General features: G+C 43.1%; 1 protein-coding gene across 1 annotated transcript in view; it reads left to right on the top strand.

The window, feature by feature from the left end:
- Positions 1-18406: 18406 nt before the first annotated feature.
- Positions 18407-20372, top strand: part of LOC145361494 (protein KASH5-like) — a 100913-nt gene continuing 98947 nt past the window's right edge. Inside the window, exon 1 of the mRNA XM_080217304.1 lies at positions 18407-18451. The gene's annotated coding sequence lies outside the window, so the exon portion shown is untranslated. The remainder of the gene's footprint in view (positions 18452-20372) is intronic.

Below are 20372 nucleotides of genomic sequence, written 5' to 3'. Positions count from 1 at the left end.
GTCGATGGCCTTTCATCAGAACTCAGTATATTAATAGATTGTCTTGTCCACAGGTGATTGAACCTCTTCACTGGCAGCAGTGAGCAGCAAGATAAGTGACAGCAGCCTTAGAAGAACAGCCTAAGGATTAAGATTGGACTAGAGCGAGTGTTTTTTTTTACTTTTCATTTATATTCAGGATACCCAAGAAGAAAGATCCATCTATGTTATTTTATAATCAGTAACATTTGTTAAAAATAAAATATACTCTGGAAAAAGATATGGTATGTGAACACTTTTTATGCAAATGGTTTCAGAGAAGCAAACTCCCAGATATGAGAAGGATGGGAATGTCAAAGTGTGATGCAGATGTTAAGGATCAACATAAACAGCATTGGTGCCAATGGACTTTGAAACAATAACATTTGATTTGTCAAAAAATTATCTTAATGATGGAAATGTTAATGAGCACACTCCAAGGGACAGATATCTGTAATATTATGCTCAATAAAATATATCACACTGCAGCGTGTATTAGATGTGATATTTTTTATTAGATATTTTGACAGTTTAATACAGGTAAAGGAATCTCTCAAGAATACCAAATAAATCACACAATGTACTTAACTCAGAGTATGGAATAACTTTGATAGATGGAAATGTTTCAGGGATTGGTAAAATCTTGGTTGAGATGGGCATTAAGAAATAGATTCTTTTAAAAAACTGAAGTTAATCTGAATTTCCTTTCGGCAAATTGTACATTCTATGCTAGTTTGGCCAGACAATTTGCCCTGTGGCTTCAAATTTTACCGTTTTAGTCAGATATGAATGGTCACTCTCAAATTCAATGTAATTGGGTTTATTGTGACACAGGTATGCAGTGAGGCATTTTGATATGAAAAATGAGCAGAGACAATGTAAATGAAATAATACAATTTTAAAGGGGGTGCATAACATAGAAACTTGGAAGTATGCGTACACAAATCTATCACAAACTGATGGAAAAAAATGAAACAAACTTGCATTTATTTGGCAGCTTCTATTACTACAGGCCAGTTCCAAGTGTTTCACAATCAATGATGTACTTCTGAAGAGTTGTCACCACTGTCATATAGGACACCTAGTAGTCAATTTGTGTATAGTAAGCTCCCACAAACATTAATGTCATAATTGCCAGGTAATATGGGTAATATTTTTGTGATGTTGATTGAGAGGTAATTGAGAGGCTGTTTAAGGAGAAAAAAAAATGGGATCCTTGGCTGAATAATTAGAGGCATAGAGTACAAAATCTAGTACTTTAAACTTTATACCAGCTAGGCCTCATCATTACGTTATTTACCACTGAGGTCTTCACTGACTGGATTGTTAAAGAACAGAAAATTCTGATGGATACAGAGGCCAGAATTTTACCGACATACCCGCCCCGATTCCGGTAAAATTCCACCCAAAGTGTCAGAATGCATCTGACAGCTTGAAAACTGTACTAACTACTACATCTGTTCCAGCAACAGTTGATTATACAATTCGCTTTAGGTTGGCTACTGTGGCCAGTGATATGGATGTTGGTGCTCTGTTGCTACAAGATGCTGAACTGGAAATTGAAAACCCAGTAGAATACTTTTCATGAAAGTTGAAAGTACACCAGAAGAAATATTCAACTACAAAGAGACTTGGTGTTAGCCTTAAAGCATTTTGAAGTATATGTTACAATTATTCAGGCAGTTATGTATATTGATCACAAGCCTTTGAAATTTCTGGGGACAAAAATGGCAGACTGTTTCAATGAAGATTATTATTGCAGCTAACAATTGTTCAATTTATAAGTTACATATGAGGCTGGGTGAGAAAATTTATTACAGATGTGTTGTCAAAAGTTTAAATTTCAAAATAACTTGAATGTAAGTAAATGGAGAACGGACTCTATTTTTACAACAGACTTTTCATGGTTGATGCATGCATACTATAGTGTAATAATTTGTTCTTTTATAGATAATGTTGCAAGTAATACAAAATGAGTCGAGCAAATTAAACCATCTTTTTGAAATTATTTTTTTGTAGGAAAGAGTATGAGAATGGATGTTTCTTAAATATTTTGGTGAATGTTATGTTATTCTGTAAAGAGGCTGTCTGAGTGTGTAAATTATATAATTAAGTTGAGAAATGAATAATGGAAGAGTTAAAGGAAAATGAATAAAGGTGTTAGATACATGCACTTGGAATGAGACTTTCCTGGTCAAGTGATTTATAAGTAAATAGACTAGGTTTAAGAATTTGCATTAGGAGATACAGAGGGACTTGTTTTTTAGCTGTGAAATTTCAAAGGGAAGTAAAAGGCTTTTGTAGCTGGCAAAGGTTTCAAAAGTAAACAAATGGTGGTTATTAAATTTTATTTGATACAAAAATGGGAGCCATAGCAAAACATGAAATATTTTTATACTTGGAAAAATTGAGTTGAAAGAAGCACTGAAGACAATGGAATCATAGATGACAGGGAAAATGATTTTAAGGTATTGAGAGAATATGGTCGTTGGCACGTGAGGAAGACCAGTGAGCTGGAGGAAGACCTTTGGGCTGGGAGAAGATGTGTAGTATGAACCTGCCGTCTTGTCAAGCCAGAAAAATCTTGACACTGCAAGAAGCAGGGTTGTTCTGAAATCTAATTCTACAGCAGAGTGGAGGAGAGTTTCAGTGGTTATGCGGTATGCCTTATTAAAATGAGATCAGTTTTGCCTTGGGGAAACATTATTGGATTTTTTAAAATAGTTAAACATCCACAGGGAAGTGTTGCCTGTGAGGTGTTTAGTTGTGGGTCTGGCCAAGAAGGGAGTCTTTTTGAGGGAATATTTTGTAAGACTAATTGTAACTGTGTAACTGTAATGTTGTGTGCTTAAGTTTTCTTTTCTTGTTAATAAACCTTTTAATTGTAAAATCCTAAAAGTGTTACTAGACTTTTTGCCACTGAGATCAGTATGTTTTGTTAATGTATTCAGAATACAAAAAAAAGGGTACAACCCCGTAAATCACCTGCTAGCAGCCTCACAGGGTGAACATTGGATTTAGTTCCAGCACTGGCATGACATTTGTTAACTGTGTAGCATAGATCTGTATATGGTCTGAAATAACATAACTTAGACAGATTAGGAAAGCAATGACAATATTATTGTGTTTATCCTTCATCATTTATATTCTTGGTTATGAATGTTAAGTCCACACCCAGACTATGTTCTACACATTTGTCACCCACAGTACTTCCTCCAAATTATGTTCAACATGGAGGAATACTGATTCATCAGCTGACAAGGTACATGGTAATCAGCAGGAGGTTTCCTCCCCATGTTTGACGTGATGTCATGAGGTTCAGTGTTGATCTTGAGGACTCCCATGGCAAAACTCACTCAACTCTATACCAATGTGCTGTCCACCACTTCTGCTGGTCTGTCCTGCTGTTGGGAAAGGATGTAGCCGGTGATGATAATGGTAGTGTTTGGGGCAGTATCCATAAGGGATGATTCTGTGAGTATGATTATGCCAGGTTGTTGCTTGACTAGTTTGTGAGACAACGTTCCTAATTTTAGCACAAACCCCTAGATGTTAGTAAGGAGGACTCTGCAGGTTCGACAGAGTTCAGTTTGCTGTTACTGTTTACAGTGCCTAAGCCATAATGGGTGGTCTGATTTCATTCCTCAGAGAATTTTTAGTCATTTGATACAACTTGCTTGGCCATTTCAGAGGGTGTTTAGGAATCAACCACATTGTTGTGATCTGGAGTCACGTTAAGACAAGGTGGAGTCACCTGAGGACATTCGTAAACCAGACTGGTTTGTTTGACATGGCCATTATTAGACATTTAACTGCAGATTTTTATCGAATTCAAATTCTGCTCTGGTCAAATTCAAACCCGGGCCCCCAGAGCATTAGCTCCAGCTCTGATGAAGTTCTGACCCCAGATCTCAGCTCTGACAGACGGTCACCAGATTGGAAGATTACCTTTATTCTCTCTCCACAGATGCTGTCAGCTTGCTGACATTTTCCAGCATTTTCTGATTTTGCTCCAGAACATTACCCTGGTCTCTGGGTTACTAGTTCAGTGACAATATCACTATGCCACTATCTCCCCTAAATCATCTGCAAACATCCGTACTTCTGATCTTATGATGAAAGAAAGGGCATTAATGAAATAGCTGAAGAAGATTAGATCTAGGACATGACCCAGAGAAACTCCTGCAGTGATGACCTGAGAGTGAGATAATTGGAATCTAACAATCACAACTATCTTTGTGTGTGCTAAGTACAACTTCAGTGAGTTGTGAGTTTTTCCTCTAATTAACATCGACTGTAATTTTGCTAGTGTTCCTTGATGTCACAGTTAATCAAATGCTGCTTTAATGTCAAGGGCACTCACTCTCACCCAACCTGTTGAATTCAGGTCATTTGTCCATACTTGTCCCTGGCAGAACGTAAACTGAGCATTGGTGAGCAGGTTAGTGCTGTGCAACTGTCGCTTAATAGCATCATTGATACAAGTCCGTCACTTTGCTGATGATCGAGAGATGGCTGATGAACAAAGAGAACAAAGAACAGTACAGCACAGGAACAGGCCCTTTGGCTCACAACGCCTTTGTAAACTATAGACCTCTACGTAGTCCATATCCCTCTATTCCTTGCCTATTCATGTATCTGTCAAGATGCTTTTAAACGTTGCTTTGATCTGCTTCCAGCTCTCTCTGGCAGCGCATTCCAGGCACTTACCACCCTGTGTAAAAAAAACTTGCCTCTCACGTCTAACCCTGACCCTTTTACCTTAAATCTATGTCCCCTAGTAACTGACATTGATGGGATGATACTTGGCTCAATTGAATTTGTCTTGCTTTTTTGTGAGTAGGACATGTCTCGGCAATTTTCCATATTGTTGGATAAATTCCAGTGTTACAGCTGTCTGGAACAGTTTGGCTTGGAGCTGATGCTCCTCCAAATCATTTCCTCGTGATATTGCAGATTTTGATTTAATGTTTCCTTCTTTTGCTGTTTCCTCCAACTAAGTTTAATTTTGCAATAATATAACTTTTAATGGTTACCTACTGTCATGTACTGATCTAAAGCATTCCCATGCCAGGCATTTGATGCCAAATCTGTGTCACCATTCTCCAGTACCCCTTGAGACCACTTTCAACCAACAATAAATCTTTGGGTCTTCTTTGTGTCTGCAGATGCACTTCAATTTTTTTTCATTTTTTTTGTCCAACAAAAATCTGTCTACCTTCGCCTTAAAAATATTCAATGATCCTGCCTCCACCAACTTCTAATGCAAAGAGTTCCAAAGTGCACAACTCTCTCAGGGAAAGTTTTCATCTGTCTTGAAAGCGCAATCCCTAATCTTAAAACAGTACCGCCTAGTTTTGGAGTTAGCCACAAGAGAAAACGTCCTTTCTGTAGCCACCTTGCCAAGACCATTCAGGAACTTATGTATATCAATCAAGTCACCCCTCGCTTTTCTAAACTCCAATGGAAACAAGGCCAGTCTGTCTAATCTTTCTTTGTAAGACAACAAGCTCATTCCAGGTACTAGAACATCTCAGAATTCTGCGGCTGATCTCTTTTTATTCTTCCTGCTAAAGTGAACAACTTCACATTTTCCTACCTTATATTCTAACTGTCTGCCAGATTTTGCCTATTCACTCAAGCTATCTCTATCCATCTGCAACCTCATGGCCTCTTCACAACTTACTTTCTTACCTATCTTGTGTCATCTGCCAATTTAGCTACCATGCCTTCAATCTCTTCACCTGAGTCATTGATATAAATTGTGACAACACCTCAGCACAGGACCCCACCACCCAACCCTCCCACCCCCGTGGGTCTCCACTCATCAGATCCTGCCAATCAAAGACCCATTTATGCATACTCTTTGTTTCTGCCAGTCAGCCAATGTTACCATATTACCATGATTTCATAATGGAGAATAAAGAAACGGCCAAGGAATTAAAATTGTCCTTTGCTTCAGTCTTCACAAAGGAAGACATGAAATGATATACCAGAAGTTCTGAGAGAAATATGTTTCAGTAAGGAGAAGGAAACCAGTATTAGTAGAGAAATTGTTTGGTGAATTGAAGGTGGGTAAATCTGATAATCTTCATCTCAGAGTACATGAAGAAGTGGCCCTGGAAATAGCAATTCCATTGGTGGTTATTTTCCAAAATTCTTTGGACTCTGGATTTGTTCCTACAGATTGGAGGCTAGCTAAGGTCAGACCCCACTTGGAGTACTGTGCGCAGTTCTGGTCGCCTCACTACAAGAAGGATGTGGAAGCTATTGAGAGGGTGCAGAGGAGATTTACAAGGATGTTGCCTGGATTGGGAGGCATGCCTTATGAAGATAGGTTGAAGGAGCTAGGGCTGTTCTCCCTGGAGAGACGAAGGTTGAGAGGCGACCTGATAGAGGTTTATAAAATGTTTAGAGGAATAGATGGGGTGGATTCTCGGAGGCTATTTCCCAGGGCTGAAATGGTTGCTACGAGAGGACACAGGTTTAAGGTGCTGGGAAGCAAGTTCCAGAGGAGATGTTAGGGGTAAGTTTTTCACTCAGAGGATGGTGAGTGAGTGGAATCAGCTGCCGTCGGTGGTGGTAGAGGCAAACTCGCTGGGGTCTTTTAAAAGACTTCTGTATGAGTATATGGGATCTAATGGGATTGGGAGTTACGGATAGTTCTATGGCTTCGTAGGTATAGGTGTGATCAACGCAACTTGTGGGCTGAAGGGCCTGTTTGTGTTGTAGTGTTCTATGTTCTAATGTAAGCCTATTTTTCAAAAAGAGAGGTTGAGAGAAAACAGGGAACTATAGATCAGTGAGCCTAATGTCAGTACTGGGGAAGTTGTTAAAGTCCATTATCAAGGATTTCATAGCTCAGCTTATGGAAGGCAGTAGTATAATCAGGCAAAGTCAGCATGGATTTACAAAAGGAAATCATAATTGACAGATCTATTGGAATTCTTTGAGGATGTAACTAGTAGAGTTGACCAAAGAGAACAAGTGGATGCGGTTTATTTAGATTTTCAGAAGGCTTCAACAAGGTGTCATATAACAGACTACTATGTAATGTTAAAGCACATGGAACTGCAGGATATGTCTTGAGATAGATAGAAAACTGGTTAACAGATAGGAAGCAAAGTTGGCATAAGTGGATCTTTTTCTGATTGGATTGCAATGATTAGTGGAGTGCTACAGGGATCTATGCTTGGACCCCAACTGTTCACAATATATATTAATGATTTGGAAGAAGAAACTAAATGTATTATCTCCAAATTTGCATATAACACAAGGTTGGTAGGAGGATGAGCTGTGAGGGGGATGCAGAGATGCTTCAGCATGATTTGGACAGGTGTGTGGGCATCTGCATTGCAGATGCAGTATAATGTGAATAAATGTGAGATTATCCACTTTGGTTGCAATAATAGGAAGACATTATTTATTACTTGAACAGGTGTGAATTGAGAGAAGTGGAGACCTGGGTGTCCTCATGCATCAGTCACTGAAAGTAAGCATGCAGGTACAACAGATAGTAAAGATGGCAAATGGTATGTTGGCCTTCATAGTGAAAAACTTTGAGTATAGGAATGGGGATGTTTTACTGCAATTGTATAAGGCATTGGTGAGGCCACACCTGGAGTACTGTGTGCAGTTTTGGTATTCTTATCTGAGGAAGGATGTTGGTTAGGATTATATTCATTGGTGTTTAGAAGAGTGAGAGGGAATCTCATAGAAACTTATAATATTCTAAATGTGTTAAATGTTTCTTCAGAAGGAACTCTTCAAAATGCAGCTAATGGAAATACAACAAAACTTACTCCAACTTATAAATCAAAGAAAGAGTTTAGTAAAGAAATGTCATTACTCCAAACTTGGGGCCTTGCCCTGGTGTACTCCAAGTTCCCCACAATTCTACATAATTCCTTATTTATAGTGAATCAGCTGGTCAGCTATTACATCACTCTGTAATTGGTTCCACGGTTAACTGACCCTTACATCTTGTTCCCATAGGTCACATTACATCCAATACAAAGTTGTCACAGGTTACATTCTAACATTAGACAGGGTAGATTCAGAAAGAATGTTTCCAATGGTTGGGGGGGGTGGGGGGTTTGCTAGGGATCATAGTTTGAGGATAAGGGGTAAACCTTTTAGAACTGAAGTGAGGAGAACTTTTTTCACCCAGAGACTGGTGAATGTGTGGAATTCAGTACCACAGAAACTAGTTGAGGCCAAAACATTGACTAATTTCAAGAAGAAATTGGATATAGCTCTTGGGTCAAGGGATACTGGGGAGAAGGGGGGGGGATCAGGCTATTGAATTTGATGATCAGCCATGATCATAACGAATGGCAGAGCAGGCCCAAAAGGGCTGAATGGCCTACTTGTGCTCTACTTTCTATGTTTATACCATGACCTATTACTTTCTGCAATAACCTGATGTGGCACCTTGTTAAATGCCTTCTGGGCATTCGAGTTCCTGGTGTTTTGCAGTTTGCAGCTCAGCTTCCAGCTCAATGACTCTGACATGAAATTCCTTGAGTCGCAGGCACTTGATGTTAAGTTTCTCCTGATGCATTGTGGTCCACAAACGATTACACCCTGTTTTCTAAATTTGTTAGGAAGGTTATTTATGTATGTCAAGAGTAAAGTTTCCAGCCATATTACTGGGGCCCTCCTGAGAGAGCATCTCTAGGAGAGGATGATTCATCGCACACCACTCTGTCTTCTGTTGGTAAGAAAGTGCCAGATCGAATTTAGGTCATATCCCTTGAGCATATTCCACAGTAGTTGAGTTTGAACAAGAGTCATAGAGGTTTACAGTATGGAAACAGGCCCTTTGGCCCAATTTGTCCACGCTGCCCAGTTTTTACCCTAAGCCAGTCCCAATTGCCTGCATTTGGCCCATATCCCTTTATACCCATCTTACCCATGTAACTGCCTAAATGTTTTTTTAAAAATTGTACTTGACTCTATTACTGACTCTGGCAGTTTGTTCCAGATACTCACCACTCTGTGAAAAAGTTGCCCCGCTGGACCCTTCTGTATCTCTCCTCCCTCACCTTAAACCTATGCCCTCTAGTTTTAAACTCCCCTACCTTTGGGAAAAGATGTTGATCATTTACTTTATCTATGCCCTTTATTATTTTATAGACCGCTATAAGATCTTTCCTCAATCGCCTATGCCCCAGGGAAAAAAAATCCCAGTCTGTCCAGCCTCTCCTTATAACTCAAACCATTGAGTCCTGGTAGCATCTTACTAAATCTTTTCTACTGCCTTTTTAGTTTAATAATATCCTTTCTATAATAGGATGACCAGAACCGTACACAATATTCCGCACTAATGTCTTGTACAACTTCAACAAGGCATCCCAACTCGTGTTCAATGTTCTGACCAATGAAACCAAGCATGCCGAATGCCTTCTTCACCACTCTGTCCAGCTGTGACTCCACTTTCAAGGAGTTATGAACGTGTACTCCTAGATCTTTGTTCTATAACTCTCCCCAATGGCTAACCATTAACTGAGTAAGTAATGCCCAACTCAATCTACCAAATTACAACATCTCACATTTATCTAAATTAAATTCTATCCGCTATTCCTCAACCCACAGGCCCAATTGACCAAGATCCAGTTGCAATCCTAGATAATCTTTTTCATTGCCCACTATGCCACCAATCTTGGTGTCATCTGCAAACTTAGTAATATGTCTCCTAAATTCTCATCAAAATCATTAATATAAATAACAAATAACACAGCACTGAACCCGGAGGCACACTGCTGGTCACAGGCATCTAGTTTGAGAAACAACCCTCTACAACATCCTCTCTCTTCTGTCATCAAGTCAATTTTGTATCCAACTGGCTACCTCACCCTGGATCCTGAGATATTTAACCTTATGCAACAACCTACCATGCGGTACTTTATCAAAGGCCTTGCTAAAGTCCATGTGAAAAAATGTCAGCTGCACTGCCCTCATCTACCTTGGTTACCCCCTCAAAAAACTCAAACAAATTTGAGTGACATGATTTTCCACTCACAAAGCCATGCTGACTGTCCCTAATCAGTCCTTGCCTCTCTAGATCCAGTCTCTCAGAATACGTTCTAACAACTTAGCACTACAGATGTTAGGCTTACCAGTCTGTAGTTAACAGGCTTTTCCCTGTAGCCCTTTTTAAACAAAGGGATTTGTCACCCTGCAATCTTCAGGCACCTCAACTGTGGCTGTTGATGATTCAAATAGAAGAGTTTTTCACGTTGGTTCCACAGCGTCCATGCCTATCTGAAACTCCCTCAGAAAACAAAATAACGCTTACTTGCTGTCATCAATTAGACAGGAAGATGATGTGGCCAGAGATCACTATCTCAATTCCACATCTAATCCTCGGAGTAACTTTATTCCACAGGACACTGGTTGGAAACCAATGGTTACAGACATTTCCACCTCAGTTGTTGCTTCTGCTTGCTACAGCACCCAGTGCTGGAGTTCTAACTTCACCGTTACCGATCTGGAGGGCCAGTGAGCAATGAAATGAGGAAGTCTAACCTCACCCTCACTGACTGGAAAACTGGTGAGTGCTGAAGTGCCGAGTACCTACCAGTGTCATCTAGTGTCCTGGGCTAGCCGCACAAACATCCACCGATCACGACAAGGTCTACACGACGTAACAGGCTATAAGGTGAAGACCATAGAATTGCTAACAACAATGCACCCCTCCCCGATGACTTTGATGCGTTCTATGCTCACTTTGATTAAGAGGTCAGCAAGACGATGCCACTCACCTCAGAAGCCTCAGTCAAACCAATATCCAAGGTCAACATCATAGACGCCATATTAGCCTTCTTGAAAGTTAACCCACTTAAAGCGACTGGCCTAGATGGGGTACTCAGACAAGCATTCAAATCTTGCATGGATCAGCTTGCAGGAGTATTTGCAGACATCTTTAACCTCTCTTTACTCTGATCAGAGATCCCTTCCTGCTTCAAGAAGGTGACCATCATCCCTGTACCAAAGCAAAGCCAGGCTGCATGCCTTAATGACTATTGCCTGGTGGTTCTGAAATCCATCATTATGAAGTGCTTCGAAAGATTAGCTATGCCTCACAATCAACTCGGGTCTTCCAGATTGCCTGGATCCATGACAGTTCAGCTATTGCCACAACAGGTCCACAGCAGACGTCATCTCCCTGGCTCTACAATCACCTCTGGAACACATGGATAACAAGAATACTCATGTCAGAGTTCTATTTATTGACTACAGCTCAGCCTTCAACACCATTACCCCAATAAAACTCATCTCCAAACTCTGTGGCCCAGGGCCTGACTCCTCTCTGTGACCGGATCCTCAACTTCCTAACCTACAGACCGCAACCACTAAGGTAGATGTTGGCACCTCCTCCACAATTATCCTCAACAACCATGGCCCCGCAAGGCTCAGCCCCATACTATACTCCTTACACATTTATGACGGTGTGGCCAAATTCCATTCCAATTCCATCTTCAAATTTTACTGATGACAGCACCTTAGTGGGTCGTATCTCAAACAATGACGAGATGGAGTAAAAGAGGTAGAGAATCTGGTGAAGTGACGTGATGACAATAATCTCTCCGTTAATGTCAGCAAATGAAGGGGAGTCGTCAACTTCAGAAAATGTAGCAGAGATGACGAAGTAGAAATGGTCAAGAGCTTCAAGCTTCTAGGTGTCCAGATCACCAACAACCAGTCCTGATCCCACCATGCTGAAGCTATAATTACTAATGCCCACCAATGCCTCTACTTTCTCAGAAAACTAAGGAAGTTTGGCAAGTCCCTTACAATCACCATAGATAGCATCCTTTCTGGGTGTATCACAGCTTGGTATAGTTTCTGCTCTGTCTAAGACCACAAGAAACTACAAAGGGTTGTGAATGAAATCTATTTCATCACACAAACCCAGTCATTGACCCAAAACAGAAAATGCTGGAAAACCTCAGCTGGTCTGGCAGCATCTGTAAGGACAGAAAAGAGCTGACATTTAGAGTCCAGATGATCCTCTGTCAAAGTCCCCTGGTTTCAGATTCCAGCATCCGCGGTAATTTGCTTTTTTCCCCAGTCATTGACTTTGTTTACACTTCCTACTGCCTTGGAAAAGCAGCCAGCGTAATTAACGACCCCACACACTCTCTCTTCCACCTTCTTCTGTCGGGAAAAAGATGCAAAAGTCTGAATACATGTTGTTGTTGTTCATCCATTGTCATTGATGAGGACCTTGACACCATTAGTCATTTTGAGGCTGGGTGCGGTGTGTCCGAAGATGGCTGATTAGGCCAATTTGGGAACGGAATGTCCTGACACATATTGGACAGAGTTGTGTAGGTACTGTAGTTTTGCACTGGTGGCTCTGGACTTGTGCAGCTTGCGCTTAAGTTGTGCTTCAGCAATGCACCTTGCTTCATAAGCCTGACAGCCCTTGTGGATGAGGCAGCGCCAGGTAGGGCGGTTTTGTGCCAGTGTTTCCCAGGTGGTTATGTCTATGTCAAGCGACTTCAGGGAGGCCTTGAGTGTGTCTTTGTAACATTTCTTCTGCCCTCCATGTGAGTGTCTTCCAGCAGAGAGTTCCCCAAAAAGGAGCTGTTTGGGTATGCGCTCATTGGCATTACGGATGACATGACCTGCCCACCGGGTCTGCGCTCTCAACAGCAGTGTGTGGACTGATGGTAGACTTGCTCTAGAGAGAACTTCAGTGTCTGGTACTTTGTCTTGCCATCTGATCCATAATATTTTGCAAAGACAAGTCATGTGGGAATAATTGAGCTATCTTGATTGCCTTTGATACACAGTCCACGTTTTACAGGCATACAGGAGGGTAGTGAGTCCCACAGCGCTATAGATCTTCAGTTTTGCTGCTGGGCTGATTCCTCGATGTTCCCATACAGTGCAGTGTAGTCTACCGAAAGCAGAACTTGCCATTGCTATACTGTAGTTAACTTCTGTATCAATAGTCTTGGGAGAGGGTGCTGCCAAGATAAGTGAACTGGTCCACTGCCTGTAGTTTCTGCCCTTTGATTGTGATTATGGATTCTGTGTACAGTGCATGACGAGCAGGCTGGTGCACGACTTCGGTCTTTTTAATCTTGATGGTGAGTCCAAAGTTGTCACAAGCCATGGAAAATTTGTCCATACTAACTTGCATCTCCGGCTCTGAGCCAGTATACAAGGTGCAGTCATTGGCAAAGAGGAAGTCTCTCAGAACAGGCTCCTTCACTTTGGTAATAGCTTGAAGTCTCCTCAGGTTGAAGAGCTTCCCATCCACTCTGTACTTTGAGGCTGATTCCAAGAACACTGTCCTGGAAGGTATCATTCAGCATGGCAGTAAACATTATGCTGAAGTGTGGGTGCGAGCACACAGCCCTGTTTGACGCCATTGGTGACTGGGAATGCCTCAGAGGATTCTCCACCATCCGATACTCTGGCCATCATACCATCATGGAACTGGCGTGCCATCTGAATGAATTTTGGGGGGGGGGGGGGGTGGCGGCAGCAGCCAAACTTTGACATGATCTTCCACAAGCCTGCTCGGCTGACAGCATCGAAGGCTTTCGCGAGGTCAACAAAGGTTGTGTAGAGTTCGCAATTCTGCTCCTGACACTTCTCCTGAAGTTGGCGCAGCAAAAGTCATGTCAATAGGCCCGCCACCTTTGCGGAAGCCACACTGACTCTGGAAGCAGGCCCAACTCCAGATGAGTAACCAGATGATTTAGCACAACTCTTGTGAGGGTTTTTCCTGTGATGAAGAGCAGCGAGGTTCCTCGGTGGTTGTCGCATACTTGCCGATTGCCTTCCTCTTGTAGAGTGTATGATGGAAGCATCTTTAAGTTCTTGAGGAATGGATCCTTGCTTCTAAAAGGATTGGAACAACTTGGTGAGCTTCTCAATAAGTACAGGACCAGCAGCTTTATAGATCTCTGCGGGTATGGCATCTGGCCCTGGGGCTTTGCCACTGGATAGCTGGCTGACAGCTTTCGTGACTTTGGCTTCTACCGGTGGGTCATCCATGGCGCTGTTGATAAATCGACCTGGAGAATCCTGTCTATTGCCTCTTCGTTAATAGATGACGGTCGGTTTAGGACGGCTTCAAAGTGTTCAGTCCATCTCTGCAGGATCTGAGCCCTCTCTGTAATGAGACTTGTACCATCTGTACTCAGGAGGGGGGAGCTCCCGAGAGATTGAGGTCTGTAGAGACAGTTGAGGGTTTCATAGAACCGTTTCAAGTCGTTTCTGTCAGAATATCCTTGTATTTCATCTGCCTTGGCCTCAGCCAGGCATCCTGCATTTTATGCAGTTTATTCTGGGCTGTCCAGCAAATGCTGGTAAAAGCATTTTTCTTGGCAGCTGATGATGGGTTTTTCTGACAGGCCCAGTGAAGACGGTGCTTTTCCACGAGTAGAGCCTGTATCTCCTTAACATTCTCATCAAACCAGTCATGCTGCTTGCAGGTACAGGCCCCGAGCATCTTCAGAGCAGATGTATGTACAGCACCCCTGAAGTGTTCCCAGTCGTCCTCAGCGCTGCCTGCAAGGTGTAGGTGAGCAAGCTTGATTTCTAAGTCTTCAGCCAGTGGTGATGCTATGATAGGATTCTTTAGCTTGGCTGCACTGATTCTTCTTATAACCTTGCTTCCTTGTGTTCGCCTCTTGGGTCTGATGAGGAGCCTCATTTTGGAATCAATGAGCCTGTGATCAGTCCAGCAGTCAGCACCACACGTGGCCTTGGTCACTCTGACATCCTGCCTGTCTTTTCTCCTGACAATGACATAGTCGATAAGATGCCAATGCTTAGAGCAGAGGTGTTTCCAGGAGGTCTTGTAACGGGTAGGCATACGGAAGGTTGTGTTGGTGATGAGGAGGTCGTATGCTGCACAGGTCTTCATTAAGAGTAGGCCATTACTGTTACACTTGCCCACTCCATGCCTCCCAATGACTTCCTGCCACATTGCAGAGTCACACCCTATTCTTGCATGAAATTGCCAAGGAAGATCAGCTTGTTGGTACTGCTGATAGCACGGCGTCTAGTTCTTCGTAGAACTTCTCTTTCATCTCGTCCGGCTTGTTCATTGTGGGGGCATAGGCGCTGATCAGGATGGCTTGATTTCTGTACTGTAGCGGAAGCTATAATGTCATAAACCGGTTGTTCACACCCTTGGGTAGACTAGCAAGTTTCCGAAAAGGTGACTCCTGACGGCAAATCCAACTCCAGCATCACGATGCTCATCGCTGCTGCGACCGCTGCAGAAAAAACTGTATCCACCTCCAGTTTCAGTCAACTGACATACGTTGGCAAGACGAGTTTCACTTAGGGCTGCAATGTCAATGTTGTATCTTGCAAGCTCTCTGGCAACTAAAGCTCTTCCTGTCGCTGGTCTGCCTACTGTAGGGTTCTCCAAAAGCGAGCGCTCGTTCCAACTGCCAATGGTGAGCGGTGTCACCTTGTGTTTTATTTTGTTTGTTTGGCCGCAAGATGGGATCCCCACCAGCCGTGGTAAACTGGCCAGGGTGTAGTGAAGCAGGCAATGTTTAGGGAACCTTTTCTAGCCCCTTCCTCATTCTATGGAGGTGAGCAGTGTGTTCCTGAAGAGGGCTGCTCAGTCGCCCAGGTAGACGCCGAGTTTCACTGCTACTTCGGTCAGCAGAAAATGACCATTTGACCTGAGCCACCTGTGTGAGCGGTCTGTGACAATAGCTCCCAGTGTATCCGCACCTGCTGCTTCGTCACCTACCCATCGCCACAGGACTTCAAAGGTTGAACAGGACGATGATGATAATGATGGTGTCGAGACTAGTGCTTAATTTGGATTAAAGTGAGGGAGAGTGTCAGCCTCGCTCTCTCTTCCCAATTCCCACCTGGATCCAGCGGCAAGACAAGAGTCAAGACGACTGGAGATGGGACTAGGCGCAGTGGATGACCAAGACGTCTTCTGTATCTTGTCCTGCTCTTCATGTTCTACGACTGCCTTCTTGATCTTTTGGTCTTGTGCGCTCAATCCACTGGAGTCTGTCTTCACATGCTGGAATAGACATTTCCCTATCTCACCAAGGGTTGAGACCTGTCAGCTACGCTCACTTAGTTTAGCCGGCTTGTTGAAGCTGTTGCCCCTAGTGTGACCGCTGTCGCATGCAAACAACTATGGGGAGACACAGGTGAGAGTTGAATGCCAGGTGGGGACAAAGCGTGGACAAACTGCCCTAAAAAGGCTGCAACATGTTCCTCCACCAGAGGTATTACCCCTCCCTGACACCCCAGACACCCTTGAATACATGTACCAACCAACTCAAGAACAGCTTCTTCCCAGTTGTTGTCAGACTTCAGAATGATCCTATCACTTATTTTGGTGATTTTTCTCTTCATCCTATCTGTAACTGCAACACTCTATCCTGCATCCTTCCTTTCCTTCTCCCGTATATGAACTATATGTTTTGTCTATATAGCGTGCATGAAACTATATTTTTCACTGTATCCCAGTACGTGACAATAAAATTCAAATCGAATCAAGCAGGCAGGTCTAACTGACCGCCCTCACTGACCACACAGCTATTGAGTGGTCAGGCCTGGAGATCTAACCTTGCCCTCACTGACCAGTTGATGAGTGATCAAGTTGGGAGATCTAACATTACCCTCACTGACCAAATCTGATGCCGTTTACCAGAACAAACTCACCTTTCTCAAGAGCGTGAAGTGGAAGAAAAACAAAAGCTACTGCAAAATCTCGGCGACTCTGACAGCCTCTGTGGAGGAAGAATGGCGCCAAGCTTTCCGTCTGGACGCCTCCTCGTCAGGCGGATGTCGATTGGCTCAGCACACCCCCCTGTCTGCACTGATTGGCTGAACAGGTTGCCTGTCTCCGCGGATTGGCTGAACAGGCGACCTCTCTGCGCGGACTGGCGGAGCAGGTTACCTGTCTGCGCTGATTGGCTGAGCAGTCTACCTATCTGCGCTGATTGGCTGAGCCAGTTGTCTGTCTCCCGCTGATTGGCGGATCAGGTTGCCTGTCTGCGCGGATTGGCTGGGCAGGTGTCGCTGTTGATTGGTTGTTGGCGCTGTGGGCGGTTGGCGCCCTGTGGCTGTCTGCGTGCCGCTCGAAGCTTCTGGAACGGAGTGAGTCCGTTACTGGGTTTCCGGACAATAAACCTCTGTCAAATGGGATTAGCGGTTAATTCATAAATAATTTCAGGCCCATTCCAGTCATCAGGGGCACCGGATTTGAAGTAAGTGACTTGAAACCGAACGCGTTAGCATCACTGTCTCCTTTCTCTTCCTCGAAAACTCCTTTTTTAAACTCTCAGTTAAGACAAGGGCTGTGAAATGGCGAATAGTTTGGCTGAATTCAAATTCGCTTTTGTCAAGGTTTGTCCGGAGTGGACGCGGCCCTGTTGAGTGAGGGAGTGCACTGTGCGGGGTGAGTTACCCTGACAGGATAGTCATTTTACTGAACTTGCAATTCTGAGGACTTAGTGCACCAGAGAGTAGTTTTATTGGTGAGCTGAGAAACCTTTATTGCCCCATCCCTAGTTGCCCTTGAAGATGTGGTGGTGAGCTGCCTCCTGAACTCGCTGCAGTCTCTGAGGTGTAGGTACACTCAGGGTGCCGTTGGGGAGGGAGTTCCAGGATCCAAGCATCTGTCCATCCCAGTGATGGTGAAGGGATGGCCCATATATTTCCAAGTCAGGATGTGTGACTTGGTGGGGAGAGCCAGGAAGTGGTGTCCCAGGCATCTGCTGCTGTTGATGGTGGTGGTTGTGGGTTTGGAAGGTGCTGTCTAAGGAACCTTGGTGAGCTGCTGCAGTGCATCTTGTAGGTGGTACACACGGGTGCCACTGTGCATCAGTGGTGGAGAGAGGAAATGTTTGTGGAGGGAGTAGCAATCAAATGGGGCTTCTTTGTCCTGGATGGTGTTGAGCTTCTTGAGTGTTGGAGTTGCTCCCATCCAGGCAAGTGGAGAGTATTACATCATACTCCTGACTTACGCCTTGTAGATTATGGATAAGCTTTTGGGAGTCAGGAGGTAAGTAACTTGTCCCAGGATTCCTGACTCCTGTCTTGCTTTTGTACTCACTGTATTTATATGGTTGGTGCAGTTGAGTTTCTAGTCAAATTTTGCTGAGGGGGACATTCAATGCTGGTAACACCATATAATGTCAAAGGATGATGGTTAGATTGATGGTCATTGCCTGGCATTGTGTGGTGAGAATGTTACAACATAGAAACAGGTTATTCTCCCTGACCAGCCCTTGTCTGTTGTATTGCTGGATGCTTCAGATTTTATCTGGAACATGAGGGGCATTTATTAATAAGGTAAAACCATACAGGTGTTGGCAGCCCATCAGCTGCCCCATTCCTTACATGTCTATTATATGCCTTCTAGATGAATTCTGCCTAAGAGAGGACTCTACCCCTACTTGGTCCCTCAAACCAGGTGATCCTGTTATGCTGTTTTTCCTTTAAAGGGACAATCACCTCCCTCTAATTATTTTACATAATCTTCAAAACTAAATCGCTTGAACCCAAATTCTAACTAAACCTTATCATGAAATTATAAATTGTTCCTTTGAGCGATTGTCTGTCTGCTTCTTGTAGAACGGTGTAATTCTGTACTCTGATATACTGCCACAAGATTGACATTGACGGGAACTGAAAATAATGAAACCACTTCTGTCTTCCACAGAGGCATCAATGATATTTATGAAAGGTCCACCAGATACTTTGGTGCTTACAAGTTTGAAAGTGTTTCTTGATGGCAACATGTCTGCTCGAGCGCTACTGTTCCAGTGCTCCCCAGGTTTCTAAATGATCTGTTTCTCCATATCTATTGGGAATGACAGGAGTCTGATCGCAAAAGACAATAATTCCAGGGACAGCTTGATTTGCTACCAAAGTTTCTTATTTTGATACCATGTCATATTATGTACTTAACATTGCAACAATAAAAAGCCATAGTGATGGCTCATTAAGATTTTGAAGCTTGTGTGATTAAACAAAAATGTTTTTACTAGTAGGCTTTAACTATGCACGGCTCCAAATATGGTCTTGCATGGACTTTTCCCACAAAGGTTTGCTGCTTATTCATTAGTGAATTCAGCAAACTTGTTCAAGCTTGTAATCTCTGTGAATTGCTGATACAGCTGTCAATTTTAATGTTTTACTTTACCTTTTCAGTTAATTTTCAATCAAGCTTCCTTTCTTCAAGCTCGTATTCTTCTGATGAAATTCATCACTGGATTTGTTATTTTCTGCATGGAGTTCAGCTTATTCTTGATTGTCTTATTGAATTGTCCTTCATTTTGTAAATTGTTTTGCAACTTTTTTTTACAGTTTGCTGTCAGTCATTTATTTCATCTTGTGTTAATGACTTCTTAAGAATTATAATTCTTTCTGCTGGTTCCTCTCTATCTTCAGAAGATCCTAGTTTCTTTTGAAGTCTGTAATTCCTTTGTTTCTCCCAAGTTGAATCCTTGATGTACTTACTGGCCACATACATTTCACAAATTGAATCTTCATTTCTACTTGTCTTAACTTCAGCGAAACCCTTTTTGATTTCACTCGTTGGTTAGGTCCGTCTCTGGCTCAGTGCTGACTTGTTTCCATTCTGCAATTATCTCATTGCATTCCTTCTGAGGTCTTTAATGATTGTTCCCCCCTTCTGGGGCTTTCATCATTGCCTCCCCCCTTCTGGGCCCCCCTCCTCTTTCTGAGCTCTGTCAGGGTTCCCCCCCTTCCCTTCCGGCTTGTGTGACACCCTCCCCCTACCCTTATGGCTTGTGTGTCACCCCCCCCCCCCCCCCCCCCCCGATTCTGTTGGCGTCCTCAGAGATCACAGAATCTCACAGTGCAGAAGAGGCCCTTCGACCCATCAAGTCTGCAAAAACGCATGAAAGGCCTTGACCTGCCCATCTAATCCCACTTGCCAGCACTTGGTACATTGCCTTGAATGTTATGGTGTGCCAAGTATTCATCGAGGTACTTTGTCAGGCATCCTTTCAGCTCCTGCAATTTCCTCCCTTGCCTACCACAACAGCCTGGGACACAATTCATCCGGACCTGGAAATTTGTCCAGTTTTAAGCCTGCCAATACCTCCAATACCTTGTTACTCCCTGTGATAATTTTCTCTAGAGCCTCACAGTCTCTCTTTCCCAAATTGCATAGCTACCTCCACATTCTCATAGGGGAAGACATATGTGAGATATTCATTTAACACCCTACCAACGCCCTCTGCCTCCACCCACAGATTTCCCCCTTGGCCTCTAATGGCCCCTAGTCATTCCCTGGTTATCCTCTTTCCATTGATATACTCATAGAATATCTTGAGATTTTCCCTACTTTTACCAGCCAGAGCTTT

Source organism: Carcharhinus amblyrhynchos, chromosome 35, assembly GCF_965287045.1.
Source record: "Carcharhinus amblyrhynchos chromosome 35, sCarAmb.v2.hapA, whole genome shotgun sequence".
NCBI classification, from domain to species: Eukaryota; Metazoa; Chordata; class Chondrichthyes; order Carcharhiniformes; family Carcharhinidae; genus Carcharhinus; species Carcharhinus amblyrhynchos.
Note: the sequence above shows the minus strand (reverse complement) of the source record. Positions and strands in the feature narration are given on the sequence as shown.